The sequence below is a fragment of the Anopheles moucheti genome, chromosome 2, assembly GCF_943734755.1.
Source record: "Anopheles moucheti chromosome 2, idAnoMoucSN_F20_07, whole genome shotgun sequence".
Classification (NCBI taxonomy): Eukaryota; Metazoa; Arthropoda; class Insecta; order Diptera; family Culicidae; genus Anopheles; species Anopheles moucheti.
In genome coordinates this window covers 90,136,138-90,158,595 of record NC_069140.1, presented here as the reverse complement: position 1 = coordinate 90,158,595, position 22,458 = coordinate 90,136,138, and the positions used below count along the sequence as shown (strand labels likewise).

General features: G+C 44.4%; 1 protein-coding gene across 1 annotated transcript in view; it reads right to left on the bottom strand.

The window, feature by feature from the left end:
* The window catches only part of LOC128301105 (zwei Ig domain protein zig-8-like), a 47,605-nt gene extending 30,452 nt beyond the window's left edge, over positions 1-17,153 (bottom strand). The window contains exons 1-2 of the mRNA XM_053037432.1: positions 16,605-17,153; positions 1,653-2,829 (exon numbers count right to left, since the gene is read on the bottom strand). The gene's annotated coding sequence lies outside the window, so the exon portion shown is untranslated. The remainder of the gene's footprint in view (positions 1-1,652; positions 2,830-16,604) is intronic.
* Positions 17,154-22,458: the final 5,305 nt, after the last annotated feature.

The window sequence follows — 22,458 nt, the reverse complement described above, 5'->3', positions numbered from 1 at the left end:
CGTCGGTGTTCGTCTTGAATGTAAAAGAAGGCCTACCGAAAGCTTCCAAACTCCGAGTCGACTTGAGCGGCCCCGGTTGAGCGTTGGTATCACCGCCAGAGCCTGACTGTTTTATTGTTCACCAACTTGGTAAGCTTGTTTTTTTTTTTGCTTACTTCGCAGGACTATTTTCTTCTGTTCGTTTTATTTTCGACCGGTACATGTTCATCCCTTTCACTTGCGCGCTGCGGTGACTAAACGGTGCCGAGCATATAAATATTCATTTTTTAAAAGCGCACCAAACGCACCGTTTCGAGGTGTTGACCCAAGGTGCGAGAAGTTTGCCGAAAAAAGGGCAAGGGGGTATGGGAGGAAAACCAGAAGTTACGGTCAGGGTGGAATGGTTAAATGTTGTAAAATTGTCAACTTTATTTCTGCGCTGCGCCTGGCCACAGAAACAACCACAAAAACCCTTTTCTTTTCGCATGGAAAACTCCCCGGGTGGGACCGTGTGATAACGAGAATGGCCGGGCCAGGCCAAACGATCGTAACATAATGAGCGTTTTTTTGGCGGGGGGGGGGGGGGGGGGGGGGAGGGGTGAGATTCTTTGTGGAGTTGGGTGTAAATTGTCGTTGAAATTCCCCCCTGCCTCTTCCACTCCCTTTTCGTCTCCTGCATGTGTCCGGCCGGTCTTTGGGTGGAATAATATTCGGCTTTCTTCAAAATATAGTGTCTAACTGTGAATAGACTGACACTGACCGACACAGTGGTACCTATGGTTTATCGCTGTGGGTGACTGTGGGCGATTTAGATTTTTATTCTCCCCATCCAGCCCCCCTCATCTTAACAAGGGTACAACGGATTAATGCACACCGGAAGACCACCCACCAGGTGAACGTTTGTAAAGAATTATATTTTCTTTTGCCCACCCCGTGCTTTCTCGTGTCGTCTACCACTGCCGAGCGGATATTTCGCTTAATGTGGAATTAAGCAATGGTTGCCTGTAACTGTAAAAACCCACGCACCGGAGCGCTTAGTTCCAGGCATTCAGGCAGTAATTTGAAATAAATTGAAAACAAGCCACGTAATCGTTGCAATCATCTCGATGCCACAGCAAAAATGAAAGCCCCCACCTCACAGCTGCCACCCTCACACAAACAAAAGAAAAAAAAGCACACGAAAAGCTTCTCCCCCCACCCTGCCACCGTCCCTTCCGGTTGAACGCTGCACGAGAAATTAAACTCTAAAATAATTATACTTTGCAAATAGAAGAGATGAAGCGCGCCGAGCGGAGAGTGAGAAAGAGAATATCTGTAAGATTAACGGGTGGGAAAAGCGAAGCGAAACAAAAGAGAGGGCGGGAGGGGTGGGCGAGAAGAAAAAAAAAACATCAACATAAAGGGAAAAGTTTGTCGGGCGAGACAGTTGACTTGATTTCCTTTCATGTTAAATTCATTAGAAACTTTTGTAAGCTCCTTTTCGCACTAAAAAACACCCCAGCTAAAGTTGGTTCGGCATGCAAACAACGTCAGCGCAAGCACATATTACCCACCGCCTTATAGAGGGTTGATAAGGGTGATGAAAATGGGAGGAGAGGGGGGGGGGGGTCGACCAAAAGCTAGCATCTCATCTTAAACTCATTTCCAAATTGAACTCTTAATATTTTACTCACCTTGTTTGTATGTTGGTTTTTTTTTGCTGTTTGTTTTTTCGTCTTATTTCTCTTCTCTTTGCTACTGTTGCTTTACTTTTTGCTTTTCCGTTAGATTTTCCCTTTTTCTTTTTTCTTTTTTCTTTTGTGTGTGTTTTTTGTTGTTGTTGTTGTTGCTGTTGTTGAAGTTGAGTTACTGTTATCGTCCTGTTCCGGTGTTGCGGTAGTGTGGGTTTTTTTTTTCTTTGTAGAAAAGGTTGCTTACGGCTCACATCGTTTGAACTTGTCTGGCACGGTGATGACGCTTTTTCGCTTATTTTTCAATGTGCTACAGCTCCGGGGCAGTGTTTGCCTTTTGCGCCCGTGACTTTCGTTACACAAAATTCGATGATCTCGTCCAAAAAATTACCACAAACTTTTATCCAACAAGGGGGAACTCTTTTTTTTCTGTCTCTCTCTCTCTCTCTCTCTCTCTCTCTCTCTCTCTCTCTCTCTCGGTCACTCAGCCCTTGATCTCACCCTTGATCTGATTCACTTACTGCTGTTGTTGCTTTGCTTTATACGGTATCCACCGTAATAATGCGTTCGTTTGGCTATTGTTTTGCTACATATATAAAAGCACTCCCGGTGCTTGGCTGGGTTTTCATCGGAAAAGGGATTTAATTTTGCACTCCTTCTCTCGATGTGAGTTTTTGTTTTTCGCTCTGTCCCACACGTACCTCGCAGGTATTAACACTTATTACTCTTGCCAGCAGTGTTTTTTTTTCTCGTGTGGTTTGCTTCTACTCCATGCTGCTCCGCTATTGTTACGCTCGCGTTATTGCGTAGGAGATGAAGGAGCTTAATTTTCCAATCTTCCACCCGCTTGCTTCTGGATGGATGTGTCTAGCCCGGGGTGTACGTCGGCGCCTGCTCTCGTACGTGATTTAAACGGCTGTGTAGCTCCGTAACTAGTGAACAGCTGGCTGTGTTTCGTTCGGTGACTGCTACTGAATTATTGAAATATACACAAGCCTATCGGGTTACGGAATATATGTATGAGCGATCGCGTTGCCTTTGACTTCTACGAACTCTTTACAATAACAGTAGTAATGATAATATTGATTAGTAGAAGCTATATACGCCGTGTAGTGTGACTCGGGGTAGGGGTTGTGATTCTCTTACAGCTACTGCCTTTATGTACTATATACTGGAAAACCTGAAATAGAGGTAGAAAATGGAAAAAAAAATACAAAACGGTTAGTAAAGTTGTAAAGTGTTTTTTAGTGGTAGATGTGAAGCATAAATTGGAATCATAAATCGTAAACGTTATCTCGCAATTCAGCCATTTCATCTCGCCTCCAGAACCAGAAATGATAAAAAATGACGAGCCCATCGGAAGTGCTTTTAACTTTTTTGCTTTTGCTGTTCCATTTGCTGAAACCGCCCAAAGGGTAAGTGTACAGCAAAAAAAAAGTATACATATATATATATATGAAACTAAAGTTCCGCAGCAAAACAGTGTATTAACTATCCGATAAAAGGGAGAGAAAAATCGCTACCCATTCACACTAATGTGCAGTGGCAGCCATAAATAGCTTTGTCACTCAGCTGTCACGTACCCGGGGCCGGACATTGGACAACTTGTGGGCCACCTCCGACACACCACCTTTTTAACCTTTTATAAACCCGGGCGTGCCATTTGCAGCCCGGGAAATGAAGCCATCACACGGTGCAGCTAAAAGGTTATTGAAAAATGAATTTCACACGGACGACACACGGTTGACACGAGCGAGACGAATCCAGCGACATTCACACCTTGCACCGGTCCGCTGTATTTGGCTGGAAGGGCGGAGATGTGGGTGGACAAACACCTACCACTCTTTTACTTTTAAACTTACCCCCCATCCAAGGCTGAAAGTTGTTTTGGGGTCGGATCGATTTGAATGCCGGTTGGATAGAAATTGTTGCACTGGGTGTAAACGAGCACCCTCCGGGTATTGTGGAAGGTGCGAGCTTGGGTAAGCTCGGTCAAACCTTGCCCGCGGCGGGGGATAGGCCCTGATGGTACCACCGTTCGGCTCAACATCGCCAAAGTGGAATATAAACGATGAAAGGTGCAGAAAAAAAACAGGCAAAAAGTACAAGATACACGCGAACCGTACGTTACCCCGGGCCCGGTAATGGTCAGAATTGAGGACCCATTTGCATCCTCCTATCCCATCAGTCGCCTTAAAAGGCGGGCCCTTCCCAACAATAACAAAAAAAAAACAAATACCCCCTTCAATGGACCGGAACCGAAAAGGAACGAGCTTTCGGAGAAACAATCTTCATATCTGTCGTTGGTTGGAGCTGCATGTTGTTATTTCCCGATTTTTCCACCATTTTTCGGATCCGGTTTCGTTTGCAAAGGCCTTACGCAATTTATTAACCCACCTTAAGCCTTGCCATTTCGCTACTTTTTTGTTGTTGTTCGGTCTGCTTGAGTCTGCCCACCCCGAATCATTCAGCTCAACTTCTCGGCATTGCTGGGGTTCTGGGTTTTTTTTTTGTTTTTCGTGCGACGATTGCGTCGGTGGGAAATGATCTCGGGGCGCTCGGTATTATTTCACATCCAGAAAGGCCCGTTGGTTTGTGTGCCGGCTCTCGATAAGACCGGGGAATGGGTACGCTGACCACTGACCGAGTGCGGAAAGAAAACAAATGACGGTACGTAATCCGAGTTTAATCGGAATGTTGTTAACTAACTGCGTTCCACTTGGTTTTTGGGAATGGGGGTAGCAAACAAACCCCTGCAGCACTCGGGATTGGAAGGATTGAGTTCGCTCAATTTATATTTATGGCTCGATCTCCACACCCGTAACTAACAAACTTAGATAAAGCAAAAAGGAGCACACCATTATAAAAAAACACACACACCCACCCAACTTAGAATCGGGTACAAAGGGGAAGGGTTTTCACAAATTGCCCGGCTTGGATGATGTTTGATCCCATAAAAACCACCCCATAACTAGAAACGTCACGCCAGTGACGATGCCCATCAAATCGTGTACGGTTGGACATGGATCGTACCGCATCTCCCGGGAGCAAGAAAGGCACTTGTGCGAAAGTTTTTGTCGATTTGTAGTTTTATGTTGTGGAACGAAGCGGCATAGCGCTACATATGAGCAGACTCTATTTATTCTAGTTAACAACTTTATAGCAGCACGGCAAACTTTCCAAACAATCTTTGCATCCAGTTTAAAGTGAGATATCACAGAAGAGTCACAAGAACACACACATACGGAAAAAACAACGCTTATTTAGCAAGTCAAACAGCACACTGGATGGGTTCAGCTACCAACCCGTGGCACCAAGTTGAGCTGACGCTGAAGCGCGCACATCACAATGTCTGCGCCCGAAACCCATATGAAGAGGTACTCCAGCAAAGCGAAAGTACATCAGTTTACGATAAATACTTCCCTTTGAACAATAGCCATTGCTGCCAAACAATCTTTCGGATACTCAACGGGGGCCCTCGAGATGGGAACGCTTCCACTCCCTCGGCTTACATTCGCTGTAATGACGAGAGTTGGCTGCACTCCGTTCCAGAAAGCGAACCACTAAACTTGAGCACTCGTCAGGATTGTTGCACTCGGTTGCAACGACAGCCGGCACTGTGGGCAAACTTATTAAAAGTTATGCCAAGAGGCGTTTGTCGACGAGTTGAGCCGGTTTGAAGATGATGATTGTGTGTGTGTGTTTGACGAACAGAAGCCGTCCAGAAGCTTCCCGGGGGCTTATCGGATAGAGACTGGCCGCGTTGGCAATGGGTGATTTTGTGTGTATTATTTCCTTTTCGTTTTGTTCCCGTTACAGGCACAGATTAGGAAAAACTTTTCGGCAACAGGGAGCACAAGTGTTCATCGTTACGCAGTGTGATGCGAGGGTACAGTGTGGTGATAGTATCATGTTAGTGAAAGATAAATACTAACTTATTACATGCATGGGTAGCGGGAGCCCACCTACGGAAGCTCATTATTAATTCAATTAATGCTTATGATTATATGCATGTTTGATGAGCTTCGTACGCATGGAAAGTTTCCAGTTTCTGGTAGATTATTTTTTTGTGACAGTGCGTTACATAATGGTAAGTCCACTGGACCTTTTCCTTTCATTAAGAATGAAAATGGTTGAGAAATTTTAAAATAATTTAGAACGATACGCGAATAAAGTTAAAGGCATCGATAAAAATTAAATGACGTAAAGAACCTAAATCATTTACGGGTAGATTATGCAGTAATAACAGATAAATATTTCAAATAATAAACAAATACAAAATAAATACTAATTGCTTAGCAGCAAATCATCTGGCATTTGACATTTTTATCCATAATTTTTTGAAAAACTCCAAAAGTCTCTAATAATTCAAGTATTTTTTAATAAACAATCAAACAAGTACACTTTTGAAGAATTTGATATTTCTAAGACGGCCCAATAATTATGCTGCCTTGGAGTATTCTTCGACCTGATGATAGTGTGATAACATATGTAAAATATGTAGTGTTTGTAAAAATTTACAAACATTTTTTTAGCAAAAATATTTAAAAAACTCTTTAGATGTTTTTCGATTTTTTAAAACTTTCTTATATATTATAATTTAACTGTCCTTTTTGTTCTTAAGCATAAAAATGAATTGAAAAGCTTATAGCAAATTCTACCTCAGATTCGATGTGAATCTTTCCACATAAATACATTTACACCGAAAATTGTACCAACTTCAATCAGCACATTTTTTTTATTGCGCTACAACTATATCGTACCATTATTTACTTTCCCAATCCATGTTATTGTTTGTGCGGAGATGTGTTTATGGCACTGCTCATCAATGGGCAGCATTAAAAAGATACTAACCGTGGGCCGGTTGCTACGATGCCGGTTCCATGCAAGAAACAAAAAGCTAAAATAACATTACAATTGAATCAAAACTTTCTCGCACAGCGGCACCCAAAAAAAAAACACACAAAAACCCCGTCCTAACGGTTTCAATAAAAAAGACACATCAATGTTTGGCAAACAGCAATAAACGTCGAATGTTACGTTCCGTCCGCGCGCAGCGAAATGTGCAAATGGTTTCGGCTGCGATGAAAGTATCATCAGCGTGCAAAGTACAGCACTCGGACGGACAACATTTCCGGCCACAATTCCCGTTAATGTAATGGTCATGTCATGAACTCCTGAAATGACTTCCAAGCCAAGTGGATCTGAAACGCACCCGATGGCTCGATGGTGCGATGACGACAATGTAGCAAAACGAAGCGACAAGCGTCGGCCAGTGGGGGGTTTGGGTGCTCATAAATATCCAGCTATAATTATGTGCTGCTGGACGAGCGTGGGGAATGCATCTTCCCGGTGGTCGGGTGTACATCCGTCCGAGTTCGGTCGTCTCTTGGATGTGTGTCCAACAGCGGTGACCGGACCAAACTTACCGCTGAAGATATCATGCCCAGCTGCAGCTAACGAGAGCGCGGTCGGGGAAGTTTAGTGCCACACACGAGTAATTAAGCCCGCTTAGTAAGAAAACCGTCAACCCCGTCAACCGTTAGCCGGACGAACGCCTTCGGCTCGACAAATGTGTCAAGCGGCAGTCAACTCGCGTACCTCATTCGGGGCCGGACAGCAGGCCGGCGGTTGTACAGCTGCCCACAATGACAAGACAGTTTTCCCCCAGTACGCGTGGTTTTTCCGGGCTGGCACGCGGCGACCGTGTGTGATGTTGAGCAAGGGCTTGTTCTTGTCGCTATTTCTGATCCGCTTAACTCAGCTCGTGCTCTAGGCGAACGCGATACGGATGGCACTATCGAGCTCTGCACTTGGCTGAAAAGCCAATCCGAGACGTGCCTGGAATGGATCGATTTTTAATAAGCTGTCAACGGATTTTTCAACCTTTGCCAGCTTTGTAGCCAGCTTGTTTGCTCGCCGGGTTTAAGCCGTATGTGTGTGTGTGTGAGACCAAAAACCCCCCGGTCGGGAAGTGGTTTGTCCCGGTGTACAACTTTAGATTATTAGATTTTGTCACCTCATCCCCCAAAACCCAGCAGGAGTGGCAGATTGCTTGTACGTGGAATGTGCCTCACCGCATTCTCTACCCCCGTTTTCCAAACAGCAAGCCACAACATCAGCGGCGCAAGATTTTACCACCGAAGGCCTAAATTTGTACGACTGAATTTTCAAAGCCGAGCGCTGCCAAGCGTGCGCTCTTTCACCTTTCCGAGGATTGGTGGTTGCGTACCGTGTTGCGGACGAAAAACAATTTCATCTCCCACAACTGCTGCAAAGCAGCAAAAGCTCGTAACTAAGCTTGTCAGGTGGTATACGGTGAAAAGAATACCACCTCCCACTACCCCATCATTCCCAAAATCCTGGAAATACAATCTTCCAAACAACCGAACAATAAAGTCGAAGTCGCAGCAAGAATAAAAAGCAACACCACACACACACACGTTCGCATTGGAACAAAACGAATAGCACTTTTGACGGGACACCAAAATAGACCCGTCACCAGCAGCAGAAACTACCCGTGTTCCGCGGGTAAAGCTATAACGATAGCCTGTCCACCCCTCCCTCCAGAGAAAAAAAAAGCTTCACTGAGCTTCGGCAACTCAGGTTTAGTTGCTTTGCTGCTGGTTTTTTTTTTGTTTCTCATCTTCATTCTCTGCCGTCGTCTTTTTCCGATGAAGAAAGGATTTTCAATTAGGAACAGTTTGTCCCCGGACGGTACCACCCCCCCGCTGGAAGGGAGTGCAATGCGAAACCATGTTGCCCACGGGTTGCTTCTGCATTTGAATGATGATGTTCGGCTCGTGTCAGTCGTGTTGTTCTGCCAATTTGAGCACCGAAATGAAGCATAATCTCATTTGAATGGTTGGACGTGTGTCGTATCGCTTTAGCGGAATTGGATCAAAGGAGGCAATAAGCCTTTCTGGTAGCGTCGTTAATGAGAAAAATCAATCGAGGCCAGCGCGCCGTAGGTCGCCGGCCGCTGCTGACCGTTTGGCCCGGACCGGCACGGATCGATACGATGCTCGGTTACAAGGCATATGTCATGTAGGGAAGGATGATAAAAGCACACACTTTGTTGGTGTAGGTGACACTCGAGGCTTAAGAAGTGATTGAGGTTGATTGGTGCTGATGATACAGCGGGAAACCAGGACACATGCACACATTATGGTTTTGATTGGTTATTTGCCGTATTGTTTTATTGCGTGGTATTATGAGTGCTTACGTGTGGATGAACTACATTTTCAACTACACCACATTTATGGAACTCTCAGCTTCTTTATTTATTTTTGAATAATTAAAATAGTCCGAAAAAATAATGTAAATGATTGTTTACACATACAAGTGGATGCAATTTTTTACAAGTGAAGTCTTTTAGAGGCTAGTAAAGTATCTGTAAAGATTATTTAATTTATTTACACTAGCCTCTTTAAAAGATATATAAAATACTTATTTATCTATTTTGAATCTTATTTCGTTGTCTTAATTAGTTTTGTTTTATTGTTTATTAAAAGCTGGAATAACGAATCATTTAAGAACAATGAAGGACGTAGCTGGAATTGCATCCTAAACATCATCTTATTCTTATTGCATCTGAGACATAATCTTTGCGGAAAATTCATGAAACTCTCTAGATGCTCAGAAGGATGGTTTACCCAGCGTGTGTGGATGACTGGCTCTGTGAACTCTAGGATGATCTCACAACCTACCAGGCTTCGGTGGGCTGGTCATGTCATGAGAATGACACCAAACGACCCAGATCGTAAAATCCATCTAACTCGTTCACATTGCTAGAGGAGGTTTGATAGCTCCAAGCCAATTTGCGGCAGATGTGTCCGCTGGAAAGGCCGTGACATTAGATTGGCAAATGATGGCGCTCGACCGTGAGAACGTTTAGAGGCCAAAACGTGGTTTTAGAACCGCATACCTACTTTATAATTTTTTTTTTGATTTCTAAACTGTCTTGAGGATCTTCTAAAGTTTTCCAAATGTTTTTAACTAAGCATCAATGACTCTTCTCAAAAGATTCGTTAAGGAGAAATATGCGTATTGATTTCTTACAGAGACTAATATTCCAATTAGTATGTTGGAAAAAGTTATTCATCAGAAACTTCTTCTTCTTTGTCTTCTTTGTCTTCTTCTTCTGAAAGTTCTTCTATATTATGCATCAAGAAAAAATCTTCGTCTTGCAATTATTACAAAATGTCATCAAAAAACTAATAGTAATATTAAATTATTTATTAATATATAAGGAAAGGGTAAATATTTAAACTTCAACCCCAAAATTTAAACTTTAAATTCACTATTTAGCTATAGAGTACAAATCATTTGAGAAAAATTTCACGGCAATCATTTTTTCCAACTTTGGAATATCATTTTGTTAATTTTGAATACCACTTTGTTGTTTGAATTTTGAATACCATTTTGTAAAACACTGTTTTGAGAAAAAATCGTTGTTAAACATTGAGTACATGCACTGCTTTGCTTAGCCATTATTTTACAGCTGGAGCTGTTCGTTGGTTACTTGTCGATTTATTTGATATTTAATGATTATATATTCTTTGAACGGCAAGCACCGAATAAATGTAGTAAACAATATTCGAGAGTAGCGAATATGGTGACGGTACTTTTTCCCTTCGCCACTGCACCATGTCATGCCATAATATATGAACATTTTGATATATTTTCCATAATCTTAAAGATGCCTAAATATGTGATAATTATTAGTGCACAACTTCGCTCATTGAACGCTTTTTTGTCACAAAACATAATGTACTCATATTTGGTGGGTGATGTATGGTGATAAAAATTGCATGTACAGAGTGACGGACAACAAACCCCCATACAATTACAGTTACAAAATTTCCATTTCCATTTCGCTGCACACTAGATGTAAGCATTTGATCTAGCCCGGTTATAAAACTCATCAATAGAAAATTAAAAGCTCAAGCGTGTATGGAGCGATATGTATGGAAAACATACTAACGAGAAAACTTAATTTTAATTCCACCAATAAACTTTTTCATGTATGGTGGAAATTTTTGTTTCCCCTTCTTTATGAGGGTCCAGAATCGGTTTCGTACATTTCCCACTTAAAACAGCATGCTTAATGGGTAAAAATGACGTGAATTCAGTTTACCTCTCAAAACCAAGTTCATGCAACTGGAAAAAGTTACATATTACGAAACGAAAATTTCTTCCGCTCTTCCTGCGTCTGTATTAACAGCGTGACGTGCTTCTCGTCGCAATATGAATTAGTGACATAAAAGGAAATTTCATGCTGTCAAGGTAGAAAAAACGGGAAAAATAGAGAAAAATTAAAACACACCATGGAATTCACAGCAAATCAGAGCCATAAAGCAAAAAAAAAAAAACACGTCAACCAAACGGTTCCAAAGGTGTTATTTGTACCTGTTTCACCTTTTAACCCCGACGATGCATGAGTATTCTCACCAAGAATTCTTCCGCGTTGAACGAAATACAAATCTTTGTCGCTCGTCGACGTTCCCAGGTTTTTTTTTGTTCCACCAGCAAAATAAAAAAAGATAAAATGATAAACAGTTGAAACGGTGGAAAAAAAATACATAGCGAGGATAAAGTACGCGAAGCCAAATCCCGCTACAAGCACCCTCCACAGTTGTTGCCCGCTCGGTGCAGACGCTCCATAAAAAACGCGGAAGTACATAGAAACGCACCGGAAAACGAATGGATTGTGTAAAGTTTTCTGTGTCGTGTCGCCTCGAGTGGATCCTTGCACGAGTGGCCACTTGTGCCGGGATGGCTCCGGGACAGTCGGTGGCACAAAAAAAAAAAACCCCGAACCGCATGCACCGAGATGCCACACTTTCGAGCAATCAAATGCATTTCAGCCATCTTCCGTGCCAGCGACTCTCAGTATGCTTTCTTTATTCAATCGCTGATGGCATGGTTCTCGTCGTCGCCGTCGTCGTCGTCGTCATCGCTTTTGTTAATGTCCGCGCGCAACATAAACCGTGTGCATAAATGTGCAGCATTGGGTGGTCGAGATGGAGCAAGCGAAACGAATGTTTACGCGCTGGTTAAATTGTAGCACGAATTGTAAAGAACCGAACGGTCTCGAGTAGGGCTTTGCGGGCTGATAGCACACGGGCCGGTCTGGTACACCGACCGTGCAAAGGTGACAGCTGAGCAAGTGGAAGAAGTCAAGACAGCGAACGTGAGCGCTGTGAGTGTTTTTATTTTCTCCCATCTACCAGCAACACACCGATCCCGGATTTGGGCCCGGGAAAAGTTTCAACGCAACAAATACGCACTTGTCATGACGCAGCACGCGGGAAAAGTTGCTCCGTGGCAGGTTCGTTACGGCGCTTTTTCCCCCCCCCCCCCCCCCACTTTCATGCGAAACCCGGTTTATTGGGGCCCCTCAGTCCCTCAGCGAGGCTGCAAGAATCATTACCCCCGATGGGGAATTTACGGCACTGACGTGCCACTCACTGGCCGATCTGACAGGCTGGCGTGTCTGGGAATCCCGGAGGTAGTCTCGGAGGATTACACGGAGAACTTGTTGAAGCTTGCTCCATGACAGGGGTGTGACATAAAATAAATAAACGCACACACACAAAAAAAAAACGCCCAGTGCGTTTGATGGCGACCAGAGTTGACTTCTAATGACGTTCGGTACCGGGGCCACGGCATTTACGGGCTCGCACGTCAGCGTAGTAAATTGAATAATTCGATTCCGCTTCGAAACGACTGAAGCGCAATCACGAGCCTGACACGGCACACGTCACGGGCGAAGAGATGTAGCACGACGTGGAACACTTGAGCATTCACACAGCCGAGTACAGGGGACACATAATTAGGGGAGGAAAAACAGAACCACCCCTCCGTATAACAAAAGAACCCTAACCCCGAACCAGCCTGCTTACAAGTAGTACAAGGGTAACATGACATTATAGTGGCCACACATTCACTACACGCGTAATGTCAGTGTCAACTATCAGTGCGTGTTCGGCACGGCGCAAAAGGCAAATAAAAACGCGCCGAGGTCGGCCGAGGTCGTCGGATTTCAGGTCGCAACGTTTTCCGGCTTCCCTCCGCTCGGCAACTACTACCGCTCGCGCGCGCAGCCATAAACTCGCTGCCAAGAGATTGGTATCGTAAAAGGTAGTCACTGGTGGATGGTGGAATTCTTAGCCGGGCGACCCGAGAAAGCGGACCTGCCAACCGCGTATTCGGTGGCCATAAAAGAAGGTGTAAACATGACACTCTCGTCACCATATTACGGCACCGTGCGCAACAGATGTTGTCCTTTTGCCCGGTACCACCAGGCAGCCAGGGAAACCAAACCTCACGACACGGACTTCTCGTCGTCCCGGTGCAAACGGTTTGCGCCGTGCGCTGAATTATGTGTTTTATTTTTGCGCCCGTGATCGTTTTGATGCAATAAATCGTCCACACTTTGCTTTAAACAGCCGGAACATTACGCCAGAACATAGGCGAACACGTACCAAAGGGAACATAATGGTTCGTTTCGTTCTGGTGGGACATTGTTTTTTTTTTTGTTTGCTGCTGGTGTATGGTTAGGCGGCACAAAACACAACAAAGCCAACGGTGGAAGATATGATTTTTAGTTGGAAGTTATCTTTAATGGTTTATAGTGCAGTGAGAATAAAAATGAATGTGGTTTTAAGGGAGTATGATATTTACATTAGCGCGGAAGAACATTTTAATGACCATTTCAGGTCAGTGTTTCGCCAGTAATGCAGGATAATAAAACTCGCAATTGGAACGGGAACAGGTGGTTGAGGTTCGTTACACCTTCAACAAGTATTTTTTGTATTCGTTTTGAAATACGGAGAATTAAATGCTGATAGTTTGCTATGAAAATAAAATGGCCTACTAAGTTAGTCGGTTAGTATTTGAATTTTCATTGCTGATTTTATATTTCATCCAAGCAACAAAGTACTTTTAAATTGATTTTGTAAATTATTATTTATTTATGAGAGTAAAGGATTACATAGGAAATCTGCCACACGTATTAAATAGTTACATGAGTTTATAACCTTGGATTAGCAAGCTAAACACCTTGACAACTCATCTAGATGTCAAATTAAATGAAATTACGATTAAACTAATGCACTCCTGTAAATGTAAATGTAAATTTTAATTCAAGTCTTGCTTTATAATCCATTGAGGTAAATAATAAATAATTGATATTATATTAAATGAAGAAAACAAATGAAGAAACACTCACAAAGATGGAAAAGCTTTGTGAACTTATTGTACTCACTTCAGCCTAATTAGAGCTGACAATACGGCGAAATGCCGTCATGCTATGAAGTGTATAAGTAGAAATCTTCATAGAAATTGTAAAAGAAAGAGGAGAAGAAGACCAATTCTTCAAGACGACTAACTAACTTCGACGATTTGCATGAAGAATCCATCACGAAAATTGCATAACAATTCCAATTCGAACGAAAACAGCAACCTTAACCTCGTTACCTTAATGGTAACTCGAAATTGTTACATTGTATTGTTTTAAACTTCACAGAGCATTTGAAGGAAAGGACTACTTCTCTTTAGAGTTATTCCTGTTGTACACCTTTCTGATATCATATCAGATATATAAATTTAAATCTGAAATGACGTTCTCGGTTAAGATTATCAAGCAAAAGTAAAATGAATATCAGCATATGATATGTTTACTTAAATCCTGAAAGGTGGCCCGAAGGTATTGATGGTAGCGGCTTCAGTCATGGTAGCATCGGTACCAAATTCCATCCACATTTTGCTCCTCCATAGCAACGACAAATTATCCGGCTACGGTCATGCCCAGTTGCTTTTTAACCAAAAAACAAGAAGTGAAAGATAGAGAAGAACGAGAACACGAAGGCGAAGGAGAATTTATGCAAACTTCCAATAGATTTCAATAGAATTTGATGGGGTCCCTAAGCGTTTCTAGAATTTTCGAGCTGTCCTAGAAAGTTACATCCCACTTGGATGTAAACTTTGTACGCGTGGGCTGTAATAGGGTGATAAATTATTCTTCGATTGGTATAGCTTACCCAAGACGTCAAGAATTATAAAGCGATCGTCATTTGTGATTATTTTATAAGCAATTTCATAGAGTTGCATTATGTTTCAACATTATTCCCCGAACTCATACTCCCGACATTGTGTGTGAATCGATATGTTTAATTCATTCGCCTAACTATGGCTTACTCTATCCATCAAATCACGACTTATTGAGAGTAAGAAATTAATGTGATTCTTGTATCCAATTATATTTTCAGTATCTACCGTATAATATAACATAGACCTCTTCCCGAACTTTTGTTTAGAAGTATGTAATTTTAATAAACACGTTTTATTTAACTCTTTAGCTTTCTGAATAACATTATTTATCAAACAAGAGGCAGTAGAGTTCAAGTACCAAGAGTATTAGCTAAATTGCATTAGAAATCCATTTACTTCACCTTTAACAATTGTTCTTAGTATTGATTGGAATATTGCAATATATTGCCCAACGAGGCATTGCTCTTCACTTTACGGCGACAAGAAAATTCTCGGTTCTCTGTTTGCCGAAAATGTTAGCAAACTTCAAAAGAAACTTTTTAACGTGTTTTATTAGAAAAACTCATGTGAAAATCAGATTACTACCACTCGACCATAAAAATAACCTTTGGCTTCGTTTTTGTTGTTCTGCTTCAACTTCAACAAGCTGGAAAAGTAAAACCAATCCTTCCAGGAATAATTTTCGACGCAAACAAATATTCATACGTTTGTCGTTTTTTCCATGTGCTCGCACCGATTCGCATGAAAACATCAAAAATGTCTGCATCATTACGTGGAATAAAAAATATGATCCCATCGTAAAAGAGTTTCGTCGATCTGCCGGATGTACCTGGCGCTAGGAACGAGCCGCACCCAATCATCAATTAAAATGAAGTGAAATCCTACCCCATCGCGTCGTACCTAGAAGGTTACATTCCCAATTCTCGGAACGCATCGTACGCGTGACAAAGCAAAACAAAAAGTAACATAGAACAAAAAACCGCCACCACCACTCCATCGACATCCGGCATCCTGGGCCGAGAAGGCAGCGAGATGTCCGGGGAGATTTAATTATTTCCGGTTGCCCGGGAAAAGATGTCCACCCATCGGTGCCCCAGCGACGCAATTTTAATAATTCCTTTTTATCCACACGGGTTTTCCATTCTACTTACAGATAAATTACTCTCCCTCGGACCAGTTCGGTGCCAACCATTACCCATGCAAACACCAATTTGACATTGTCTTTCCATTAATTATTCAGCGCTCTCATTAATTAGCACTGGCCAGCCTCTCGCGAATCGGCAAAAACACAGGCCCCTAGGGGAGGGGGAAGGGAAAAAGACGCCACCAAAAAGAAACCGCTGCGGAATGCCTAGCGTCTGAACTTTGCCATTCAAAATGGTGTCTAATCTCAAGGGTTGGCCGTTCGGATAAAATGATGGATCACATCGCAGGGCAGATGTAAAGAAAAGGAACGAATGGGTAAGGATTTCAATCAGCCTTGAACTTAATCGACGGGCCGGGTGTTTTTTTCCCCCCGTTTTTTGGTTCGTTCTTCAAATTGGGCAATCATTTTTTTTTTGTTTTGGTACGATCCTAATTTATATTTCGCACTGTTGCTTCGCCTAATGTTGCCTGATTGTCGAGCGGAATGATAAAAGCTCGCATTAGCAGCGGGAACGGAATGGCAGTATGATTGGGGTGTGAGTTCCCTTTTTTAGGCGAGCTGTCGATGTTTTTGCTGGGATGGGTTCGGCGAATCGAATAATTTAAAACATTATAATGCGCTTCTGAGCTGACGTCAAACGCGCGCCCGCTGGCAGGAAGGTTATGTAAGTAGCAAACGCACAATAAAAATTATCCATTCATACACATGCTACAATTTAATGACGCACAGCATCGGTTCGGTTTTTCGGTTACCTTTTATTTCTGCCCTGTTCGCAGCTTAATTGTTCTGCCTCGCGCTCGATGTAGTGTAGAAGTAATAATGTATATGTATCCTTGCCGTTTGCTACTGCTGCTTCTGCTGCTGTCTGCTAATAAATGCGAAACAACGTACAACACCGATAAAAAAGGGGGTAAAGTTGTATGTTATTGGTATGTAGATTACTCCACCACTGTCGCCTGTCGCGCCCCCGTATTTTCACTGCTTCACCATCCCGAGGCGAGGCCCCGTGGTACTTAAATTATCCAAACTCAGTTTTCAGTGCCGGGGTTGGAAAATGCGATTTTATTAGCACCACACAACACACACACACACATTAATATATTCACACACACACGCACACACTGCACTGTGCCGCTTTTTTCCCTCCTTCAGCAAAAAGCCCACCCAACCCACACGAAAGGTGTGTGCTGCTTTATTTGGGATTTTATAATATTTTCCCACGTTTCTTCCGCGATGCGGCTGTCCCGCACTTGCCGCATGGGCTATCGGTTCTCTCGCTTTCTCACTCCTTTTCTCTCTCTCTCTCTCTCTCTCTCTCTCTTGCTTGTTTTATTACACACTGCTGCATGCACACAGTACACTCGCTAGGAAGGAAAACATCACCACCACGAAGACTTTGCGCTTTATCTCGCTCCCGCTCAGTCTGCACACCGATCTGCTTTCCTGGAGGGATTTTTGTTGAGAAGCAAAAATGAAGAAGTTAAAAAAAAGGAACAGGTTTATTTGTATTCAGCATCTCGTCTGAGTCAGCCCGCACACCAACGCACGCACGCGGCGGATGCTCGCGAAAAGCTTTCGATAAGGGTAGCACATTCGGGCCACAGAAACATCATTCTCTCCCTCTCTCTCTCTCTCTCTCTCTCTCTCTCTCTCTCTCTCTCTCTCTCTTTTTCTCTCCGGCTTTTAGTATGCTAAAGTGCTTTTGCTCTCTTTCTCGCTTTCTTTCTTTTCACTCTCACGTTCACTGCCTCCCTTTCTCACGGGGTTCACCTTTCCCGCAATGCTTACTAATCGCACATACTCATCCCACGGAGTGATATTACTGTTTCGCTCACACCGCACACAAAAACACACACCGGACAGCCGCTTGCACTCACTCGCACACGTAGCGAAAGCTCTTCTTCGCAAGATCAGATCAGATTATGTAACGCACATTCACCAGCATAGCAGGCGGGTGGTCGCCACTCACTCAGGGGTAATGGGGGTGGGAAAGGGCGGAAGGGGGAAGGTTTGGTCCTGTAGTTCACTTCGGGCGGTGGAAAGGGGCAAGAGGAAGAGGGGGTAGGTTGCGTTTGAACGTCGTAAACGTAGGGCCCCCTACGGCACCGATTGATTTCGTATTCCTTGCCACCCCTAGATGTGGCCGCTTATTGTGCCGAGCTCATCGCCGCCACCAACGTCACACTGCCGCCCGGTGAGGGGGGGGGGGGGAAAAAAGGAAGCATACTGTCCCCTGGCCTTCTGCGCTACGCGTACTTTTTATGCGCACTATCTTGATGGTCGTGTTGGTTGGTTTTTGCGGTTAACTGGCGGTCGGTATTTTATTTGCATTTCGCTTAACACAAAAAAAAACCCTTCTAACGCACTTCGCCTACACGCGGCACACTGGAATCGTTCCACATTCCACGCAACCGGACACGCACATAGGGACAGGATGGATGGAAAAAAAAATCCACCCTCCCCGTATCTTCAAAGAACCCACCGACGGAGGGTGAGGGGGGGGGGGACAAAACATTCTTAAAATCTTTTCCGTTTTTTTTTTCGGTGCGAGAATTTTCCTCCGTACAAGGTTATTTTTTGTTCCGTGCGCTTTTCTTTATTTTGTCTTGTTTTGGTGTCCTTTTTCACGTTGCGGAGACACGCTTAAACCCGGGAGCCATTGCTTATGCATGCCGCAACAAAACAAGAAACTTGGCAAACGGACGGAACTTTGCCTTGTTCACAATCGATCCTTTCTCGGCCCAACCCCGTGGGTCCCGCACCATGGAGGCGCCCGGTCCTTTTTGCGGGATACGATTTTGGGCAGCGTCCACTCACTAAATCATAAAGCCCATCCCATACAGGGAGACAGTAGAAACAAAGAGCTTGAAAAGTCACTTATTTCATTTCAAATATTATAAATAATTACTTCGAACAAAACTGTTCTTTTTCAATAATACTTTGCTAGTGAAGTATGCTATATAAATTGCGCCTAAATGTAGGCAATTCGGTGTTTCAACTTTAAACAATAACGTAACCGGTAAGCAAACACTGCCGCGCCACTGTTATTGACTGTTGTTTTTAATAATCCTTTTTTATCACTTTGCACTCCTCGTCACTCACACTTAACCCCTTGCACCCGCACACACCCCACACCGGTGCACGCCTTCGTAACGTGCTTAATTATACGCGTGCCGAGTAAATCGTTCGCTCGATTACGACGGGGGCTTTGATGATAATCCTCTTAAATGACTGATGGGTAACCGTCGCACGAATGTGACGAACCTTCTGCCTTCTGTCACGAACCAGATGAAGGAAGAACAGCACGCACGAACGCACGCACGCATGAACGCCCGGCTGGGTTGAGTTCACCTTGCTCAACGCTACCTCAAACCAGCGAGTTCGAGCAAATAACAGTCAAGTTCACCTTGTTTTCAATACTAATTCCTTCACAGCTTGACAGCTTTCACTTGAGCCACCAATTGCGTTGCTGTTACGAGCAGCCTACGTGTGTATGCGTGTGTGTGTGTGCGTTGTTGTTCTTCTTCGCGGAGGCTCATCACGAAGGTAGCAAACAACAATATCAACAACAAGGCCCTTCACATACTAACACACCTAGCCACACACACACTCAGACACAGATATACACACCCACTCACACAACTCCGCACTCGGTCGGACGGTCGGATCGGTTGTCACATCAGTTTCACCATGGTGCCATAGCCGTCGGTTTTGCACCGCGAACGAACACAACCGTTTTCCAACAACACAAAACCGGAAGCTGCTAAAACCGGAGCTTTTTCTTTGTTACCGACCCGCGCGAGGCTGACCGCGTTTTGGCGTAATAAAAAAAAACACACACAACAAACACCCAACAATCCAAACTTCTCGCGTTGTGTGCGTGCGTGTGATTTTTCTTGCTTCGTTAGGCGACGTACACGCTGGCAAAACGGTCGACACACTGGGCACTGGGACAGCACTGGCATACACTGGTGCGCACGGTACGGATGCTAACACTCGTCTAACGCACGCAGTCCTAGAAATTCCTGGTCGCTCCACTAGGCAGGCTCCATCGGTGAGCGCGAGCGGGCGTTACGTTTGTTTGGCACAGGCACAGGAGGACTCGCGCGAGGCTCTTTGAGGCAAGAGCCCGAATCTTGGTGTGCTATGGACGTGTTGGTATGCGTTCGAGCGGGCACGACGTTCGTGGCTCTTGTTCTATCCCAAGGTTAGCTCGGTGGTCTCGTGAGAGCGTGTGTGAGCGCGCACGCTCACCTGTGCCATGGTGGAGATACCACCGTGAGGACTCTTGGTCCTATTGGAACACGGAAGGCGCATGCGTCGGCCATTGTCGGAGATAGCTCTCTGCTCGACTTTTCCCCCGCAGGTTCTGGTACTGTGGAGCATCGGCAGTTGTTTGGATGTTTGGAAAACTCACCATGTCTATGTCTGGCGTTGAGCTGGAAAACTTACAACCAGATATGCCGAATCTGAGAGCCATCCATCCGTTGTACCCTCGTTCACTTTCGCTCTCACTCTCCCACTCTCCTCGCTCAAGTGCAACTCTTTCACTCACGCTCCGAGTGGGGCCGTCCCGAAAACCCAAAGCCATCCAACCCATCCATAACCGTCCAGCGCCCTGTCCCTGACCTAGCCACCGCGAGCTGGTTTGTTGTAGTTCGCCAGTGCTGCAGCGTCTTACACGGTGCTGTAGTGCTCGGTAAATCACCGTTTTAACATGTTTGCATTTATTTCAATAGTCCGGGCGATTTATTACGGTCCACATCCTGACCCTCGGCCTGTGGGTATGTGGCCCCCCTGTTCCGCTCACGGGCAGGAAGAAAAATAATCCTACGGTGGATGATCGTTTCGCCGCATTGGTCGGAGCAGGGTTTGGGCTTTCTCACCCAGCACAGCCACACGGTACGCACACGGTACCGTCTTCGTGCAGCGATACCCAAGAAAAGCCAGAAATGAACACCGGCAAACTCCCCGAACACGATAAGAATCTGATATCCGATTAAATAAGTCAAGCAGAGCGCAAGTAAGCGGCATCATCGGCGGAGTACCGGAAAAATAGAGTTGAGTCCGGATGGTGCTCTTACGTAACAGCACGGAGGGTCGGCGGTCCACTCGGAGACCTTCACCGGGGGGGGATTCTTCCCGAAGTTTGTCCAACGGCTATGACACCGAACACTGCAACCAACATCATAAGCAGCCGGAGTCATTCCGGTCACTTGAGTCGGTTACTATAATCTTGCGAAAATGTCCCACTCGGAGCAGATTTTCAGGTTATGACCATGCAAAGGGAGACCGGTCGGATCCATTAGAAGATAGAGCGCGTTACGCAGGATGCTGGAATACGTTCATTCCCGGAAAAGAACCCCCCCGCCCCCGCCCCCATCTACCAGTACCCTTGGAGGCTCATTTTCCTGAAGACATCGGTCAGCTCCGTTATGACGATGGATTGTCCTGCATCATGGCAGGGGATCATTTATGTTGGGCCTTGGTTTTTTTTGTTGTTATTGTTGCTTTCCCATGCTACTTTGCGTCACAAAACTGGCCGATTTTTCTCTGTCAAGTTTTTGGCCCATTTTGTGCATGGATGGGGCGATGGCCGGAGGGTGAAAATGGAACGATAGTGACGAGCAAAACAAAACTCCCAAAAATTGCCCACTTCATCGCCCTCGTTCTCACCCCCTCATCCCACCCCCATCGCAATAAGGAGAGCAATCAAATGAATTGTGAGAAGGAGTAAGATACCGGGCAGGAAAATTGTGAGTGTGAGAGCAATACAACAAGATGAGTAAATATGCACGTACCTGGAGAGATTTGTACAGAGCGAGCGAGCGAGAGCGGTGAGCGATAAAAATGCAACCAATGTGAAACGACGTTTCACGGGGATGGCGAGATGAGATGGCGAAGCAGCGGGAGAAATGACCCAAAGAAAACAACCGAAATACGGAATATCACATACACTCAAAGCGACAAATGACAAAAAATAAGGACGAATGCAACGAAAAAAAAGAAAAAAAAAACATTCATCCCCTCAAGTCATGAGAACACCACCCGCACTCGAGCAAGCGGTCCGGACGTATCGGACGTTCATTTTGAGGAACCCCAGGATCCGGCGTACGGGACGGAACGGAACGACACAGCATAATGTACAAACAACTTAATCATCAGCCCGTAGCACTGTAAATGCCGGCGCGCCTTTTGCACGGAACAGTAGCTGCATGGGTGGTCACAACGGGTAAAAATGTGGTCAACGAAAGTTTTCAGCGGATAGTGTGTGTGTGTGTGTGTATAGGTTTCAACCGGACCGAAAAGTGTCGCTTCAATAGATAAGCGGTAAATGGAATGCCCTTTTTCCAGCTTTACATTTATAGCTCATTTGTCTTGATTTATTGCTATTTTTGCTATAAAGTTTTATATCACATGCAGATTGATTCTTTTTTTTGCTGTACTGGTAATACAAGGCGTAATGAAGTTGCGTGTACACGATAGTATTTAAGGGTTAAGGCACATTAATCTGTCCTTCGGCGTAGTGAGATCGTAATTTACGGCTTTTGGATTGTGTTCGGTGGCGAAACTCAATTCGGACAAAGAAACAAAGGGGCAGGGTTT